A 17,083-nucleotide genomic window follows, 5' to 3' on the forward strand; every position below is an offset into this window, starting at 1 on the left:
AACAGAGTTCTGTTCCCAAGAGGGTTTTGATAGTAGCAAATTGCTCATAACAGCTTAGAAAAACCCATCCTCTCCTATACTGTATGCCTTTTTATTTAATTTATAATAGTGAGGCAATTGGATCCTTTGCTTTGTTCTCCATATAAAGTAACAGAAATCTAATAGGAGCAACTGGTGGAAAGGAAAACCTTACTCTAGGGCAGGAAAAAAATGTCCCTGTGACAGACATCACACTGGGAAATCATGACCTTGTTTAGCTTCAGCCAAAGAGGTGGTTATTAGGGCAACTTAGTTCAAGAAGCAAGTTACATCAGGTTTTTGCATTCTTTGGGAGTGAGAAGGACAAGGGATGCCAGTACAAAAAAGGAAAAAAAAAAAAAAAAAGGTTACACAAGGAGAGGAAAGCAGTCTGCTTTCACCTTTTATTCACAGTATATTTCCACTGCTGACTTCTCATTTTGCCGATTCATGGTTTTCTGCATGTTGACTGGAATCAATTAGATCGTCATTATTTGAGAAAGATGCCCTGTACAAGAACAGGAGCAACTATGACATACATGCTTTAACATGGTTTCTCTATCAAGGTTCAAAGTTGGGAGCCTACAGGTTTTAGCTGGGTAATTCAGCAGAAATTACCATCAAAGGTAGTTTCAGGCACTGGTACATGTCAAACAATCCCCCTAGTATTGTGATCCTCTCCAAGTAAACTGTGTGTATGGAAAGTAATGGAATTAAAATGCTATGCTGAATGATGAAAAGGCAGACTCTTCACTCACTACTGTGGTAATGCCTTTCCCCCTTCTCAGGCCACACTATGATCTGAGACATGCATACATAAAGGAGACAGATCTGTGGTTACTATCTTTTACAATCAAGTTTGTTACCAGAAAAATCTCTTATAATTCCACTTCTTAATTTGTTTTTGTAAAGCATCATATGACATTATTAGTCTATAAAAAGAAGCAAGAGAAATAAGAAAACATCCTAAAATATTGTAATAGTGCAGGCAATAAAAAGATAGGGTTCATATAGGAAGAATGCAAGCTTAGTATAAAGTTTATAAATGTTTCAATCCACTACTGTCAAACCTTACATTTGCTCTTCCTGTGTTAACGACAGAACACCTTTGTTACCTCTCTGGTTTCATATTTATTCATGACTAGCATATGTTACCCCACAATAATAGTTTGATGGATATTTTACATGTGAAAAACATGTAATCAGAAATAATTCTTGTGTCTGGTGATGACTACATTAAACAATTTTCATTAATTTGATCTCTTTGGAAATGTAATTGCATTTTCAAAAAACATGAAAACAATATATTGAGTTTTAGTTTCTTCATTATTCTTAATGTACTACATTATTGATGTTGCCTCATTGACTTTGTCCCCTGAGGTAAGCACTGCTGACACCTTTTTTATTATTTTTCTCATTAATAAACATGTGCCTCCTTCACTAGCTCATGTACTTCTTCCACCATGTAGAGTGAATAAAGTGTCTTTTATCATTCATTTATTATTCACTGACTGTTGATTCTAAGACTTTCCATGCCATCTTCCTATGAAAAGGCCACTGGAGTGGTTAGTTTCTTAATTTTGTACCCGTGCACATATATTATCTGTTTGTGTAAGGATTACAGGCTGTGTATGTGGACACTGGTAAGTGAAAACACAAAATATTTGTTGTTGCTGTTTTGCCTAGGAGAAAAGTATGTTATTAGTGTAATTTGATAGTAATATTTCATTTTAAAATACGAATGCTGACACAGCACCAGGATGAGGGGAATCCCTATCCTTCCCTAAATTCACCGTGTTCTTTATCCCTTTATCAAACTCTCTAACAGGCTGTGCTGTGAGATTTAACCGACACTAGATTACAGGTAACTCCATGGTTAGACACTAACCTACAGTGTAGCTCCACTAAATCTGTTATTCCAGATTAGGAAATTAAAAGAAAAATATTCTCTGTGACCTTTACAGTGTTCTCAGCCACACAGATCCACCAAAGGCAGAGAAAAAGACCTTCCTCTGCCACGTCATCCAGACATGCACTTCCCCTATGCTACATCATTTAAATGCAGATGTCTACATAGCATTTACTTAGCTCTCTCTTCTTCTGTTTTAGGCATACAAACATGGTAAATACAGGGACAGTTTTAAAGTCCCTGAGTGTATCCTCTACATAATTGCCATGTTTATCCATAATGATATAGGAAGTGTTCAGTCCAAAAAACCCAGAAAAGCCCAAGGTTAGGAGATAAAACCCTTTGACTATTATAATTTAGTTTCACTGCCTCTGTAATTGCAAAAGTGAAGTCAGTGCATTTTCTCTGCCTGATGGGAAAGATACAAAAGTAAAAGGTCAAGGCTTTATCCATCTGTGATTCTGCCATTGACTTAGTGTATAATCTTGCACAAATCACTTTGAGCTGTTGTGTATCAGGTCCTAACCAGGATAGTTAATGGCATCTTCCTGCTTTGCAAATAGTTTTAGGTCTATGTCTATTCTAGTAGCTTAATAACATTAATCAACATTAATTTATTGGGCAAGGCTTTTAAATGCCTTCTGTGTGCTTATTTTTCTGTATTCATGTTTCCAAAACTGTTTTTATTGTCATGACTGTAAAATGTATTTAAAATCCTTATTTTTATTATGTTATTTTCCCACAGCTGGTAGTGAAAAGGGATTTTTTTTTCCAGCAATGTGTGCTGTTTTCCTCTAAAGCTGGTTTAAGTCAATGACTGAAAAGTCATGCCATCACAACAATATAAAGGTATAACTTGAAACTTTGACTTTATTCAGAATTGTTCACAGCTGCATTCATTCAACCCAACTATTTATTCTTTTATTCTCTTTCATGCACTCTGCTACTGACTTATTTCCTGCATTATAAATTGGTTTGCAAACCTGTGGGCATGTTCACTGCCCTTTTCACTGACTTAGTAAAAACCTACCACCTGTTCACTCACTCACTCTTGGACAGATCTGCCCTCGGTCTCAGACCTGGCTTCTGAGACAGTTTTGGTCTCCTCTCATTCCTTACTCTGCTCCTGTATCTTCTACCCTGTAGCTAATTTGTTCCTGAGGTTAGTTAAGGACTGAGGGTTTAAGAGCACTGTCAGTTGTTACAGCTTTCTTTAACCCCTTTTTCTTGCTTAATTGCTCATTTTTATTTTTTTTTTCTGCCGGAGATTTGATACAGCTTGCCTAGACTTAAAATACCCGTGTGTATATTCAACCTCAACACATTGTCTGAAATAAGTGTACTAGGACTGAGGCAGTCTTTACATATTGCTACTTTGCAGAAAGCATTACAGGTCCTTTTGAAGATTAGACTTTATTATGCTTATAGTAGAGGTTTTTAAAAACATGTTTCCTCCATGTCCTTGGAATACCCACTATGGAATTGATGTGGACATGTATTAATAACCGTTCATTATATGATCTCATTGCCACAGCATGCAGTATTTGGAAGATTATTATCTTCTTTAAAAAAACAAAATCAGTTATAATTACTGTGAGGACCAGTGTCTTTAGCCCTACACCACTAGCTCACATACAACCTAGACTAATATTACAGGCCTCTGGAAAACTTCTCAGATTTGTGTCAGAGGCCATTTGTTTTACAGTCCTGTGAAAGACATGACTTATAACTGGAACCAAAAGGAATTTTCAGTGGTGGAATTTATGGTACTAGCTGTATGTTCCCAACACTATTATTACTAGTGTTTTCTTTTTGTCATCAAATCCCCTTTGGTAATACGTTATACTTGAAAGAAGGTTCTAAATGTGACTGAGAATCTGCCATGTGAAAAGGTACAAATAGCAATTCCTTCAAGTCTGCAAGACTCTCCAGATTTTGCTGAGAACTGAGATTGAAAACTACATTATACAAATTAACAATTTAATTCTTAAGAGGTCAAGACATCTAACCTGGATAGAGTCAGAAAGAATGAAAATTTTATCTTGATGCTAGTCTTTGGTCCAGTTCCTTTGTGCCACTCCAGGTTTTTGGAAATGTGTGCAAAATGCAGGCTCCCTGGGGAAACATGACAAGATTCCTGTGATTTTCATACTCAGAGCTAAGAACTGCCCAAACCCTAGATTTTGTTAAATTATTAAAAAACATCTTTGTTTCTTCCCTTGGAATATCATTGCATAGTCATATCCCTCAGGAGATGCTTAGTTTTGTCTATACTAGAGGGTTTTGCTAGCGTATTAATACCAGCAGTCAGCCCCAGTGGAAACGCAGGCTAATCTTCTGATAGAATAAATTATAGCAATTGCCCAAATAAAATATGATAAGGATTTTTTATCATGCTGCTGTATTTGCAGCAAGAATTTTCTGGCATGGGCTCATTTGATCCTTTTTTATGGCCCTGTAAGACTTAGGTTAATCACCAGAACTGGTTTTCCACCTTCCTTCCTGGCAGACCATGGCTTCTCAGCCCCTCCTGCTCCCCGCTGCTGTCGTCCCCCAGAGCTGGGTATGACTTTCTTCCCCATGCTTAATATACAATGTTTTGATGGTATTATGACCTTATTTGATGTCAATGGCGTGATGAACACTGGTTACCCCATGTCAAGCTAGACTGAGTTAAACCACCATTTTGAAAATGTAATGCAGGAAAACTGATTTCCCACTGTTTTTCACACAACAGACTCTTTGCTGGCTATGCTAATACCCTCCTTCATACTCTACCATTTCATAGACCCTGAAATGTCAAGGATGCTTTGCATCTAAACTTCCTTCATCTGAGGTTATCATTATGTCTGTCTCTACGTCTTTAAGAGGCTCGATTTCCTCTATCATTTCTTCTTGACAGTACTCCTTACCTACGGCTAATGTGAATTATTAGAGATTGACTAGCATGTTATTGTAAAAATACAATGTTGTGTAATGCTGGAATTTAAAGGTCAGACAGTAAGGCAAGTGCCAGTATGTAACGAACTGAATGTTTTGTTCGGTCTTGCTTCAATGACTGTTGCTAACCAAGCTATGGCAATCTCATTACACTGGTATCACCTGTTCCACAGCAATAAAAAAACCCAAACCAAACCCCAATCCAAAACCTGACACCCATGTGTTGGTCCATGTCATTCATCTGAACAGTCACACCAGCGTGCACGGACATGATGGTAATCAATAACTCATCAGTGACTCAGCAGAAGGATCCCGGGTGAGATCTGTGCATTTACTGACCTATTTTCTCTCCTCCTTCTATACACCGCCAAGCAGTCACCTAAGCGAACCTATGCTTTAAGGTGCAATAATTCCAGTAACGTTTGCTTTCGACACGAGTTATTCCATTCCCATGATGCCGAGAGGCTGGATCCCAGGTGCGGTTTTCCCCGTGGTCTGCGGCGAGCGGATGCATCCTGGCCGAGACGAACAGACGGAGGAGGAGCAGCGGAACGCGACAAGTGGCACTAGGTGCGAGGAGCTGTGGCGGCTCTCGCACGGTCCGGCTGAACTGCGGGACACCGCACCTGCTTTCGGCAGAGGCGCCTCGGTGCCTTGCCAAGCCAAGCAGCGCCAGGTGGCGCGGGAGGAGCCGCTCCACCGGCGCCGTGACCGGGCTAATGTCACCCGGCGCCGTTGCTGCTCCGGCCGCCCCGCGGGGCCGCTGCCGTTAACGGAGCTGCGGCGGGTGCGGGGAAAGGGACGAGCATCACCGCGGAGAAGGCGGCTCAGCCCCCCTGCCGGACCCCCGGGAGCGAGAGACGGGCCCGCCCCCAGCGCCGCTCGGCCGCCATACTGCGGGGCAACCCAAACTTGTTACACACGGGCACCAACTCCTCCTCCTACGCCTGCCCTTCCCGCCGCCCTGCCCCCGCCGCCGCGGGAGGAGGGGGCTGCGCCGGCCCAACCCCAGCCGCGGGGACGGCGCCGAGGCGGGCGGGGGCCGTGCGAGGGGAGCGCCGCAGCCCCCCGCAGGTAGGAGCGCCCTGCGGGGCGGGCTGTGCGCCGGCCGGGGGAGGAGGAGACGGCGGCGGGGGGCGGGCAGCGGGCGGAGGGAGCAGGAGGCGGCGGCGAGGGAGCGGTCGGCACCGGGGCAGCGACCGTCCGTGCCCGCCGCGCCTTCTCCCGCCGAGGTGGGTGCGGGGCTGGGGGACCCGGCGTGGGGGTGGGCGGCTCGGCCGCACCTACGGAACGCAGTCGGTCCTGCCGCCTGACGGGGCCCGGGCCGCCGCTGGGTTCGGGCGGGGGGCGAGGGCGCTGGCAGCCCCCGCCCGCGACGCGGCCGGAGAGAGACGGAGAGGAGGAGCCTCCAGCAGCAGCAAATGAGCGAGGGCTGCCAGGTTTATAAATCTGCTTTTCTTCCCACCGCTACCGAGCCCCGCTGAGTCCGGCGGGAGCGAGCGCCCGCCCGCCGGCTGCGGCTCCGCCAGGTGCGTGCCCGGGGCGGCGGTCGGGCCCCTGCCGCCCGTGCTGACCGCACCTGCCATGGAGATGGGGGCTGGGGGCGCGCCCGAGGGTGCTGAGGACGGATGAGAGGCGCTTTCGCCCGGCTGAGAAGCGGTCGGTTTCCAAGGGCCAGCAGCCCAGGTTGCCAGGAGTGTGTCCGGACGCTTCGGGGAGGCCGCTGTCTGCTGGGAGCCGGTGTCCCGCATTCAGCGAAGAGCAGGACGCGGTGCTGGGTGTTTGCTGTCGGGTGACCGGCTGCATGTGTTCTGAAGAGCTGTTACGTGCTGTCTTATTTTTCAGCTGTCAGGAGAGTTTAAATAGGTCTCCACAGAGGTGCGAGTTTACAGGGTGCTGGTGAAGAGAGTTTTCTGTCCCCGTTTGCCCCTCAGCTAATTCTGAGGGGATATCTTCACTGCTTCCCGGAGGTGTGGGTTGTTGCATGGTATTTTCCGCGTATACAAAACTGCCCATCATGGGCGTTTAAGGGAGGATTGAGTGGATGAATGCAGCCGTGGTAACTTCTTTGTTGCAGCTCCTTTCTATTACGTGACTGCCTTTAGCAGGGAGGGGAACAGGAGCTTGATCGCTGCCCTGGTGTGGGAGGGAACCTGATGGATCTGTTGGTTGAAGGGATTTTTCAAGTCTGATTTTTGGTTTAATGCTGAAGCATTTTCCCATCTTCGTTTATGTCTTTATTATCATGTACTTCTTGTGGGGAGTTAGTTCGGCTGAAAAATGTGAAACATCACCTTTTAAGTTTATAGCACCCAGGTGTTTCTAGTAGCTCTGGAAATCAGTGTAATAATAAAGCCTCTTTTTTTAAAGAAAATTCCTACAGTAATTAGCACACGGCTCTTGGCTGCTCTGTGCCCATCAGGCTCAGAAATAGCTACTGATGTCATACTCCCTTTTGGATACCTGTATGGAGGTTTTGTTAGAGAACTGTTTAATGACTTCTTTTATTAGAAAGAGTGCGAGCTCAGGCAGTTACGCAAGTGCGCCTAAAGGAAGCTGTGCTGGCTTCATGGATGGCGAATGTGGAGGCCGAGCCGGAGTGGGAGTATCATTTACAAACTGAGTTAGAAAGGGGCATTGTAAGAGAGACCAGAGTGGCTCCTGTCGGGTGAAACACTGTACGTACCATGTTCCCTGCTGCGCGGGGAAGGGCCTTACTGCAGCGTGCTGCCTGGGATGAGCAGGCTATGTATGGATGGCCACTCATCGTTCTTTCCCCTAGCAGAGATGAGGTATAGGTGACTTTTTTCCACTGGAAGCAAATGAATGGCATGGGAATGTGTTACTGCATGTATATTCTTAGAGGGAGAAAAAAAAAAAAAAGGGCTTTGTAAATGGGAAGCTGGTTTGACTGATGAAATCTGTCTTTACTATGATCTCTTAGCTTGCAGAGGAAGTATTTTACCATCTCTCCCTCCTCTCCTGAAGCAATTACTTTATACACCTTTTTCAATGGTCAAGGATTGCTACAGAGTGTGCTGACAAAAGCTGCTTGCATTTATACCTACCAAAATATGTCTACAGTTATTCTTTAAATTTCTTGCCTTTCTTAATTTTTCTTTTTTTTTGTAAGAAACAAAAGCCATTGTAGCTAGTGGGAAGGGAGGTAGCTACTTCCACAACAAATGAAGTGTTTGATGTTAACTGTTCTATTTCAAAACTGTAACGCTGATTCATAGGTTTTCCTGGACACTCTTAAGTACAGGTGTGCCCACAGATTTAATACATTTTGTTGCCATCTCTTTGCTGGTATAATGATTCAGTCCCCTCTCCTCCCACCATCCCAGTCCCTGCATAAACAGCTATTACACTGAACACTTGATAGCCTTTTTTGTTAACCTTGTGTGGATACAGCAGTACCCTGCCAAAATATGTGGATTTATATCACTTAAAGGTCCTGCAAGAAGGACCTCTGGGCGTTCTGGCACATCCCATACTGGCCTGCCTCTTGAGCAGCTGAGCTTCAGAGTTCTCTGCTTCACGCAGCCTTTTGCTGGGGAGGAGCTGGAGAACTTGAGAGGATCTGTCATCTGCTGAAGGCCACTTGGGTGGAGTTGAAATCTGCACTGTGCTTGCTCTGCAGTGCACTCCTGCCCTCTCTCCCAGCTGTCTTAGGGGGTGTGTGCCAAATGAATATTTTCGTTTTAAAATACGTTTTCTTAGCTGTTTTCTTGCAGTAAAGCAAATGGGAGGTCTCTTTCTATCATGTCAAAATTAATTCTTGTGCTGAGTTGCTAGCATTAGATATAATACTTGCATACGCCACCTAGTTTGCAAAAGGTGTTGGATAAGTTGATAGGTGGTGTGCCCTTATCTTATTTTTAAAAATGTAAATTAGTTGAAAAGTAGTTTCTTAAGGTCTATGACCATGAAAGCATTATTCATGAATGGGTGGTGATCTGCTATGTTTCTTACTAAACTAAAAATCAAGTACTTGTAGACGTGACTGAGACAATGTTTCACGGTGTTTTAAATTCTGGGTAGCATGTGAGAATAATGTTGAAGATTTAAAGATGACAACAAAAACAAGTAAAGCAGATAGTAAACTTTCATTGTGATAATATTAAACAGTTTGGTGGGGGAGTGTTCTCTGTTATGCCTTGTACTCAGTTGCTGTATTCCATGTTAATTAACTGAAGAAAGTATGCTCAGTTGGGAACCTGCACAATAAACAAGGAGCTGGGAAGTGCTTTTGGCTTTTTGTTTGGTTGCTCTTTCTCTGAAGTCTTCTGCCTTCTTTTTTCTAACTCGTCATTTCTCTGATGATAAAGCAGTGTTTTATAAGGCCTTCTTCGTCTGGCTTTGCATAGCAGTCTTGTGCTTGAGTGTCTAGGTAGATAGATAAAAGAAGCATATTGAAAAGAATGATAAAAGTCCCACTTAACTTTACTTGTGTCTTGAGTTTTGGAAGTTGAAGTGGCTGAAGAGTAGCTTTTCAGGGGAGCATTGGTTGAGTACCAAAAAGAGCTTGGGAAAGCCAAATGGCACTGCTGCAGTTTCCATTTGCAGTTAACTTGACTGTGTTTTGATATAGCTGTGCAGGCTAGATGTGGAAGCTGTTTTGTTTCCCTGCTGATACGAGGGTTTTGTCCTTGTTTCTCAGATGAATTAATGAAAGGATCCAAAAATTACTTCTTATGTTCCCATACCTCTTCAGCTACAAAGAAAAAAGCAGAACTTCCTATTTCAGACTAATGTGTGCTGTCATCTTGGATTGGGAAGTTACAGATCTTGCTGTCCAGAACTGGATTAATGAGGTCTTATATTTAATTGTATTTTGGCCAAAAAGCTTTTGTAGTCTTTTATTTGCCCGTAAAGTTCCAGGAATGCAAAGTCCTGTGTAGCTTCTGGAGGTGTTGCTGTAGCCTGCCTTCACCATGAGGGAGGATACTGCAGTAACTGTGTTGAGCTCTGCTTCTAACCAAGAGTGTCCAAGAGCTGCGCTGTTTCCTCCTGCTCCCTGTAACACCAAGTTGTAGTGCAGCAAGCTTCTGGGTATGTTAGTGTTTCTGAAAGCAAAATTAATAAATACACCAGAACTTCCTTTTACTGGGTGTAGGGCTTTCTCTTTTTTTTATGGTGGGATGGAGGATGAAAAAAAGACTTGTATTGAATGAAGGGGCATGAATGTTGTTTTCAGTACTGGAGACTTTAGACACGTAAGTCTTTTAAAGCACCAAACATCAGCCTTTACTTCAAGACTTTGTTGTTCTCTACTGAGGGGGCCTGTGGGGGGAAACAAAACAGATGGTAAAATAAAAAAAACAACTGTAAACAGATAAAAAATAATAATAATCTGTAGATGTAAGCAGATAAAGAACTTAGGAATCTTTGTAAAGACTGTACATATAGTTAATTGAAGACAGTGTATGAAGTTTAGAACCAAGTTTGTTGGTACAAGAAATAGTGGACACACTTTTTTTGTCTTTCTCTGCTCTTCCACCTATTTCTTTTTGTCTCTGTTCATGTACAGCAGTGAGCTCATAATCCACTAGGCATTTTCTGCATTGATCCTCTTAAAAAATTAGTATTAGCCTATATATGAGGCAGGCTAAAGAGGATTGAACACTGCTGCAAAATTAGTACCTGTTGGCCTCATTGCAAGGACAGGCAGGTTCCCTGTTTCTTACGCAGAGCCTGGTTGTGTGTTCCTCTGCAGGGTTGTACAGGCTGAGCAGATGTGTAGGTGATAGAGCACTGGTATGGAAGTGACTTGGAAATATATAGAATTAGCAGACCGGAAAATTGTGATGTCTTAGTGCATCTGATTGCTTAGCTGGGAGACAGAAAAGAATATGCAAAGCAGGGGAAGGTTATGGAAATGGCCAGTTCTACTGGGAAAGCAAGGAGGAGAGGAAAAACTTTTACAGACTTGGTTAGCTCTTTGCTGGTGTGCAGCAGAGAGACATAAGGTTGTCTGGAAGCTAAAGCAGGTCTGACAGAACCGCAGCAAGGCGAGACAAGTGGGGGAGGCTGGTGTTCCCTGTGCCTGAGCAAAACCTCAAGGTCCACAAAGATTTGCATGCATTGCAAATGGCAAAGCCAAGGAGTTGTGGGGAAAAATGCATGAAATGTGGTTATAGTTCTTTTCACTACTTTAAATCACTTTTTTTTCACTTTAAAGCCAGGCTTTAACAGTATTTCTGAGTTTTCTTCCTTCTCCCAATGTAAAGCAGGCTTTCTTCTTGCCCCAAATAATTGATTTATAAGTATATGCTCAGTTGTTGTTTTTTTTAATAAACAAATGATAATGTATGAACTTTGTCATTGAATATACAAAGAGATGTACAAAAATGTGGAGGCTTTTTGTTTTTTATAGAATGTCTTTGTTCTCATTTCCACTGAAAGAGATAATGAGTTATGATTGTGCGTTACTGAAAAAACAATGCAGGATGTGGGGAAGAGACCTAGAGATGTGGAAGCTCATGGATTTGAATTCTCTCTCAGTGTAAATTTTATATGTTCTGGGGAGAATGGAGCAATACAGACTTTTTAAAAAACAAAGTGAACATTCAATTGATGTCTTAAATCAGGTCATTGAAGTTGTGCTTGACATTGGTTAGGTTTATTGTAATTAAACTCATAATTCTGGAATACTTGAAAAGGAGCTGTTGTTTGTTTGCTGAGCCTGATATGGTCTGGTCAAAGTTTGTGTGAGGACACAGTTAATTCTGTAATGTATCTCCAGAAAATGCATTACTTTACTTTTCTGGTTTGCAGATCGGAAGGACTAAACTGGCATTACCTTGTGGTGTTTGGGACTGTCATATGCACATGGATATCAGTGATTTGTTTTCTAGAGTTACAGTAACTTGTAAGAATGTATGTCAATACAGTATTTCACAGATAACTCTTCTCTGTGCTTTCACCTCATCTAGTAATGCTTGAATTTATTTGGAAGACATTTATTAAGTCACACTTAAGAAATAAAATCCAGTTGTTAATGCAAGCAGAACATCTGACTGTTCAGTAAAATCAGATGAGACTCCTTTTGTTTGTCTGCAGATGTAAGGATGTAAGGAACAGCTTGTGGAAGGGGGACCATTGGACCAACTGATACAATGACAGGCTTTGGGACAATCAATATTCTGTCAACCTAATCTTATAAAATTGCCCTTCTTTCTGAGCCCCATCTTGGATGTTCTTAGTAGACTCTGTAATTCAAGCCAGACATTGCAGTGTGGGCCATGAGATATTGCTGTGTCTAAATCTGTATGGTAAGAATTGTCTGCAAAGCATTTAAGAAGAGCAGTCTGCACAAAGAAGTCAATAATCAGGGCCCTGGTCTGAAACCTGGCAGGTTTATGTGGCTGGAAGATAGCTGAGGCTGGGCATATGCCTGCAGGGGTTGCCCTCTAGTACAGGGACATGCACAAGTATACTCTCCTGATCTCTCAAAAGAACAAGAACGACAAAAATCCAAACCAAACAAATCCACTTCCCCCCCGCCCCAAACCAACAGTAACAGCAAAACTATCCAAACCAACCAGAAACACACACACAACCCCCAAAAAACAGAAGCCCCCAGTAACAAGCTCTAGGAGTCTGCTAGACAAATGCTGTGCTCAGTTTTTTGGTTTTTTTTTTTTTCCCTTCTCATATATCTGTTGTTTCTTTTCACAAAAAGTGCCTAAAATGGCCAGAGGCAAGAAATTCAGGCATTCCTGTTTCCACTCAGCAATTGCATATAATTACTAAGGATTTGCTAGAGATATGTGTGCGTGCACAGATCCCCATCTGTGTGTGGTTGTAGATGTACCTCACCTGAAGGGTCCCTTTGTCAGAAAATTATTCATTGATCAGAGCTGTAGGTATAAAGAAAATAAGTACCTTTGATGGAAGTAGTATCCCCAGCAAAAAAGCAAAACAACAAAAACCCTGCAAAGCTGTTAAAAAGTGTCTGTTTTTCTTTCTTGATTTAGATGAGAGAATGACTGCCTTTTTCTTCATTAAATTATTTGGGTTGTTGAAAAATCTACAGTTAAATGTTTAGATGCTTGCCCCTGTGGAAATAAATTTACTGCTCAATTGAATCTGATTTAGGTTTTACTCACCATCAATGAAATTGATAAACTTCTTTGAAAGGTCACCCTGTTTATCTTCTAGGTGAGACTTAAGAAGTAATTTCCCTTCCTTTGTACTGGAATTAGTTGTGAAGGATTCTATGATAAATATGTGAGATCTTTTCGTAGGCTTAAGAGCTTTTATCTCTACAATTTTCTCTCTCTAAAGAATTAAAAAATAAAAGAACCAGCCCATAGGTATACATTCACAGTATATTAGCTGTTTAAAATATTTGACTGGCTATTTTTAATGAGAGTGGATACCACTGAAATAGTTTCTTTCCTCAAATTTGTAGATAACTTTGTTCTAAATGTATGTTGAATCTTACATTTTATGTGTCCAAGGGATTTATTACTGCAATATCAGATGGTATGTGGCACAAATCTATTTCATGCAAACACGTGACTGCATAAATTAAATGTGTATATTGGCTCGTGTGCATTTGTTCATAAGAACACACTCTCAGATGGTGGGACTTGCCTCTTTGGAATGGATTTAAAATAATAATAAAAAAAGGCATCAGTTTGCATTTGCATTGAAATGGGCCTCCTATGTGCATAAATTGATTGTGCATCAAATGGTACATGCTGATATCCAGGAATTCCACAGATGTTTTTAAGACCCCTTTTTACCCCTCTTTACCACTGACAATCACCAGAGGTAAAAGTAACCATTATTCAGAAGCTGTCTTCTGTTCTCTAATTTAATTGTTGGCTTTTATGGGAGTTCAGTTCCTGTCGCTGCGTGTCTGCCTCTGTTTTTCTTCATAGCTCTGCTTTCCATCTTCCGGAATAGGATGCAGATTTATTTTATGTCAATTGCTTTGGAAAAAGAAATTTCTCAGCAGATTATGAAATGATGCTCTTGATCAGGTGAAGCATCTGATGGCCTGTGTAACCTCTGGTTTCTGCTTAGTTTTAGCTGAGAAGGCAGTATACTTTGAAGATCAATTTGCTGTAGTGTGAGGGATGGTGCTGAAACAGGTTTGGGAGCATGTCCTAGGAGAATGGGCGAGTGCAGCAGAAAGTCAGTTGAGCAGGAGTAGTTACTGTTTGTCTGTGGAAGGTGAATGGAGTCAGCTGTGCTAATTTCTATGCAATAAATGGGCTTTGAGAGTCAAAGGTGCTGATGTGGCCCTGTCATTACAAGGCGCCCAACAGTGAAGGGAGCTTTGAGGTTCCCACAGAGAGATGTTGGCCTGAATATTTCCATGGCAACAGCCATCCCTTACACATTTATAACCTTTGATTAAAGATACAGAAAGGAGGGGAAAACCTTTTAAAAGTTGTAAATGTATAGCTTTAACTAGATCTTTCATTTTAACAATAATCCCTTATTTACATTCCTTGGACTGTGGAAATTTTATAAGGAACACAGCTGTCCTTTCCCCATTTGGTAGACTTTCAGATGACATTTGGGGGCATATGTGATGGAGATGGCTATCTGACTTTGATCATAGATGCACTAACATCACTGCACCAGTTTAGTTGCTATTTATTTACATCTGTGTATGTTGTTCCAAAATTGTATTCTAAGTTTATTATGCAAGGGGATTTGTTACTTTGATAAAAGTGTCTGAGGAAACAAAACCCCTAATTCTCTATTGAATAAGACTTATTTTCAAAGGGGAGGAACATGAGATACTCTAAATTGTAGTTTCTTAAGCAGTATAGTGGCTGATGCACAAAAACCTAACACTGGTGGGGAGAGCAAACTGTTCCTGCAGAAACTTAGGCTTGCTCTGGGTTTGCAAGCTGTGCGGAAGGGCATATTTATGCTTGCTGCGTCTTCACATCTCTCCCTCCTTTACCCACCCCTGTGTTCTTAACAGTCCTTTACTTCATGCAGCGGTGGCCAGGCATCAGGACTGCGAAGGAAGCATTCTCTGTCCACTTGTAATTCCCAGGTGCAGCATGTTGCACTTCCTGAGAATTTTTTTTTACTGAAAAGCAAAAGAATTTTGCCACTTTTCTTAGATCATCCTTGTGAAGAAACAGTGAATTGCTTTTGGATTTCATGTTTGTGCTAGAAGAAGTTGAGCTATAATACCTGAACTAATGCAGTGGGACACTTGCAGAGGGGTGAAATAAAACTGTTTCTTCTGTGCTTTTACTTTGAGATACTGTTAGGCTTTCTTTTTGCTTTGGACTAATCAGGGCTGACTCTATGTGAGGCCATTGCTGTCTTGGTGAGGGAAAATGGCAGATATTTTGCTGTGACTGCATGCGGTGTCTCTCCAGAATTTTGCCGTCATTTCTTTTGGAAGGAAGAAGTGTATAGCTGCCACTAAGCTTAGTGGTTGATAGTTTAAATGGACAGAATTGCCTAGGGTTCCAAAACAAGGAGTTTTAGTGCTACAGATGTGTTGTTCCATCTGAATTGCAAAGGCTCAGCTCTGTGGTTACTGCGAGCCTCATGTACTGCTTCTGCCTTGACCGTGCAGCAAAGCACCTTTCATGCTGCTCTTGTACAGATCCCTAACATTCCTTGAGAGAGTTTTTGGTACTGAAAGGCCCAGTTGGTTACTGTGGAAAGGTCATAGTAACTATGCAGAAAGGACTGGAAAGTTCATGATGCTGGGAAATTTAGAAGTTTCCATTACAAAAGAGATAAGAAAAAGAAAACTTGGAGGAAAAATTAGAAGGTATTGCAAACTACTTTTTTTTCATTTAGGCTGCAAAGGATATTGATACTATTACTAATCTGTGTAATTTTTTATTAATTCCTGTGTAATGGGAATGGTTTACAGTGACTGTTGTGATATGAATAAGTAGTTCTGGTCACTCTGAAATAAGAGATAACTGTTATCTGCTTGGGATCCAAGTAAAAGCAGAAAACAGATTTTTGTGATATCAGGACTGCATGTCAGATGGACATGGCAGCGTAGTTAGAGCATTTCCATCCATTTTCATGAATTAGAAATGTGAGGTTTAGCACTAGTCAGTGTGGATTGTTCTTTTTTTTGTAGACAGAGGATTAGGCATTGGTTTGGCAGTTTTTGGTTTTAACCAGAGTTAAATAGATGCATTTTAAGGCCAAAGTAACTTTTGGGTCAAGTTACTCTACCACCTGAATTCAAGACATTATGCAAGTGAATATAGTTACATCCATGAAGAAGCATGATCATCTGTCTTCTGAGAGAAGAGTGCTGTCAGTGAAGCACCAAAATCACAACCCCCCTCTCTGAGGTTTTGTTCTGGTGGTTACCACATGATAAGAAACTTGTGCTGTTTTTGTCAGCTTCTACAGTGTGGCAGAACATTCCCGTAGCAGTGTTACAGTGCCAGGAGTCAATTGGGGTAATGCTTGAGAACAGAATACATTATTTGTTACCTAGCTTTTCTGTCAATTTCAGCTAAGATTCTAAGCACTATTTTAGGGTCCTGAAAACTTGTTTGCAAGCTTTGTGAGGGTTTATGTTCTGTGTCACTAAGAGATAATAAAACCATGCAATATCCAGATAAATAACATTGTTTGAAACTGCATAAAAGGGAGACAGAGATGTGTAGAGGTGAGAATCAAGTGGTCTAAAGGATACTGAAAGCATGTGTTAAGATTTTGAAGATGGGTATATAAAATGCAGAACAGACTGATGATCTGAGCATGTGCTTCTGGTTAGAGAGGTGCTGTGGCAGCTCTGAACTTGCGTATTCAGACCATGATGTTTGGGCAGTCTTTGAACAGTTCACCCTGATCCTGAAATGTCTGCCTGGATAAAGCTCAGCTGGAATAGATATGCCAGAAGATAATAGATAAGATAATACTGTATCCTTTGTTCAGGGAGGATAGAAGGAATAGAAGGTAGTACTGCAGCCTTTGTTCAGGTTTTGCAGGTTTTTATGTGGGCTTCTGAAAAGTGTTTTAATGATCTCACTAGGAAGAGCAGTGTGGATTTTTAATGCAGTACTCACATTACAGCCAGTAGCACCATAAAAATGTTTGGTTAGATGTCCTAGCAGGATTACTGCTGTAACTTCAAAACTTCTTCAGATGTGATCAAATGACTTCAGCAGGCTCTTTTGAGACTCTTCCTGAGGTGCTGAAAATCCTTTGTGGTTGCACGAGTTCAAGATGTTCAAGCCTTGAGATTTA

General features: G+C 41.9%; 1 protein-coding gene across 6 annotated transcripts in view; it reads left to right on the forward strand.

The window, feature by feature from the left end:
* The first annotated feature begins 5,126 nt into the window (after positions 1–5,126).
* SEMA4D (semaphorin 4D) overlaps positions 5,127–17,083 on the forward strand; it is a 100,397-nt gene continuing 88,440 nt past the window's right edge. For 4 of the 6 annotated variants that reach the window (XM_058864582.1, XM_058864583.1, XM_058864584.1 and 1 more), the window contains exon 1: positions 6,118–6,396. The gene's annotated coding sequence lies outside the window, so the exon portion shown is untranslated. The other 2 variants (XM_058864580.1, XM_058864581.1) reach the window with 2 other exon arrangements.

Source organism: Poecile atricapillus, chromosome Z (genome assembly GCF_030490865.1).
Source record: "Poecile atricapillus isolate bPoeAtr1 chromosome Z, bPoeAtr1.hap1, whole genome shotgun sequence".
Taxonomy (NCBI): Eukaryota; Metazoa; Chordata; class Aves; order Passeriformes; family Paridae; genus Poecile; species Poecile atricapillus.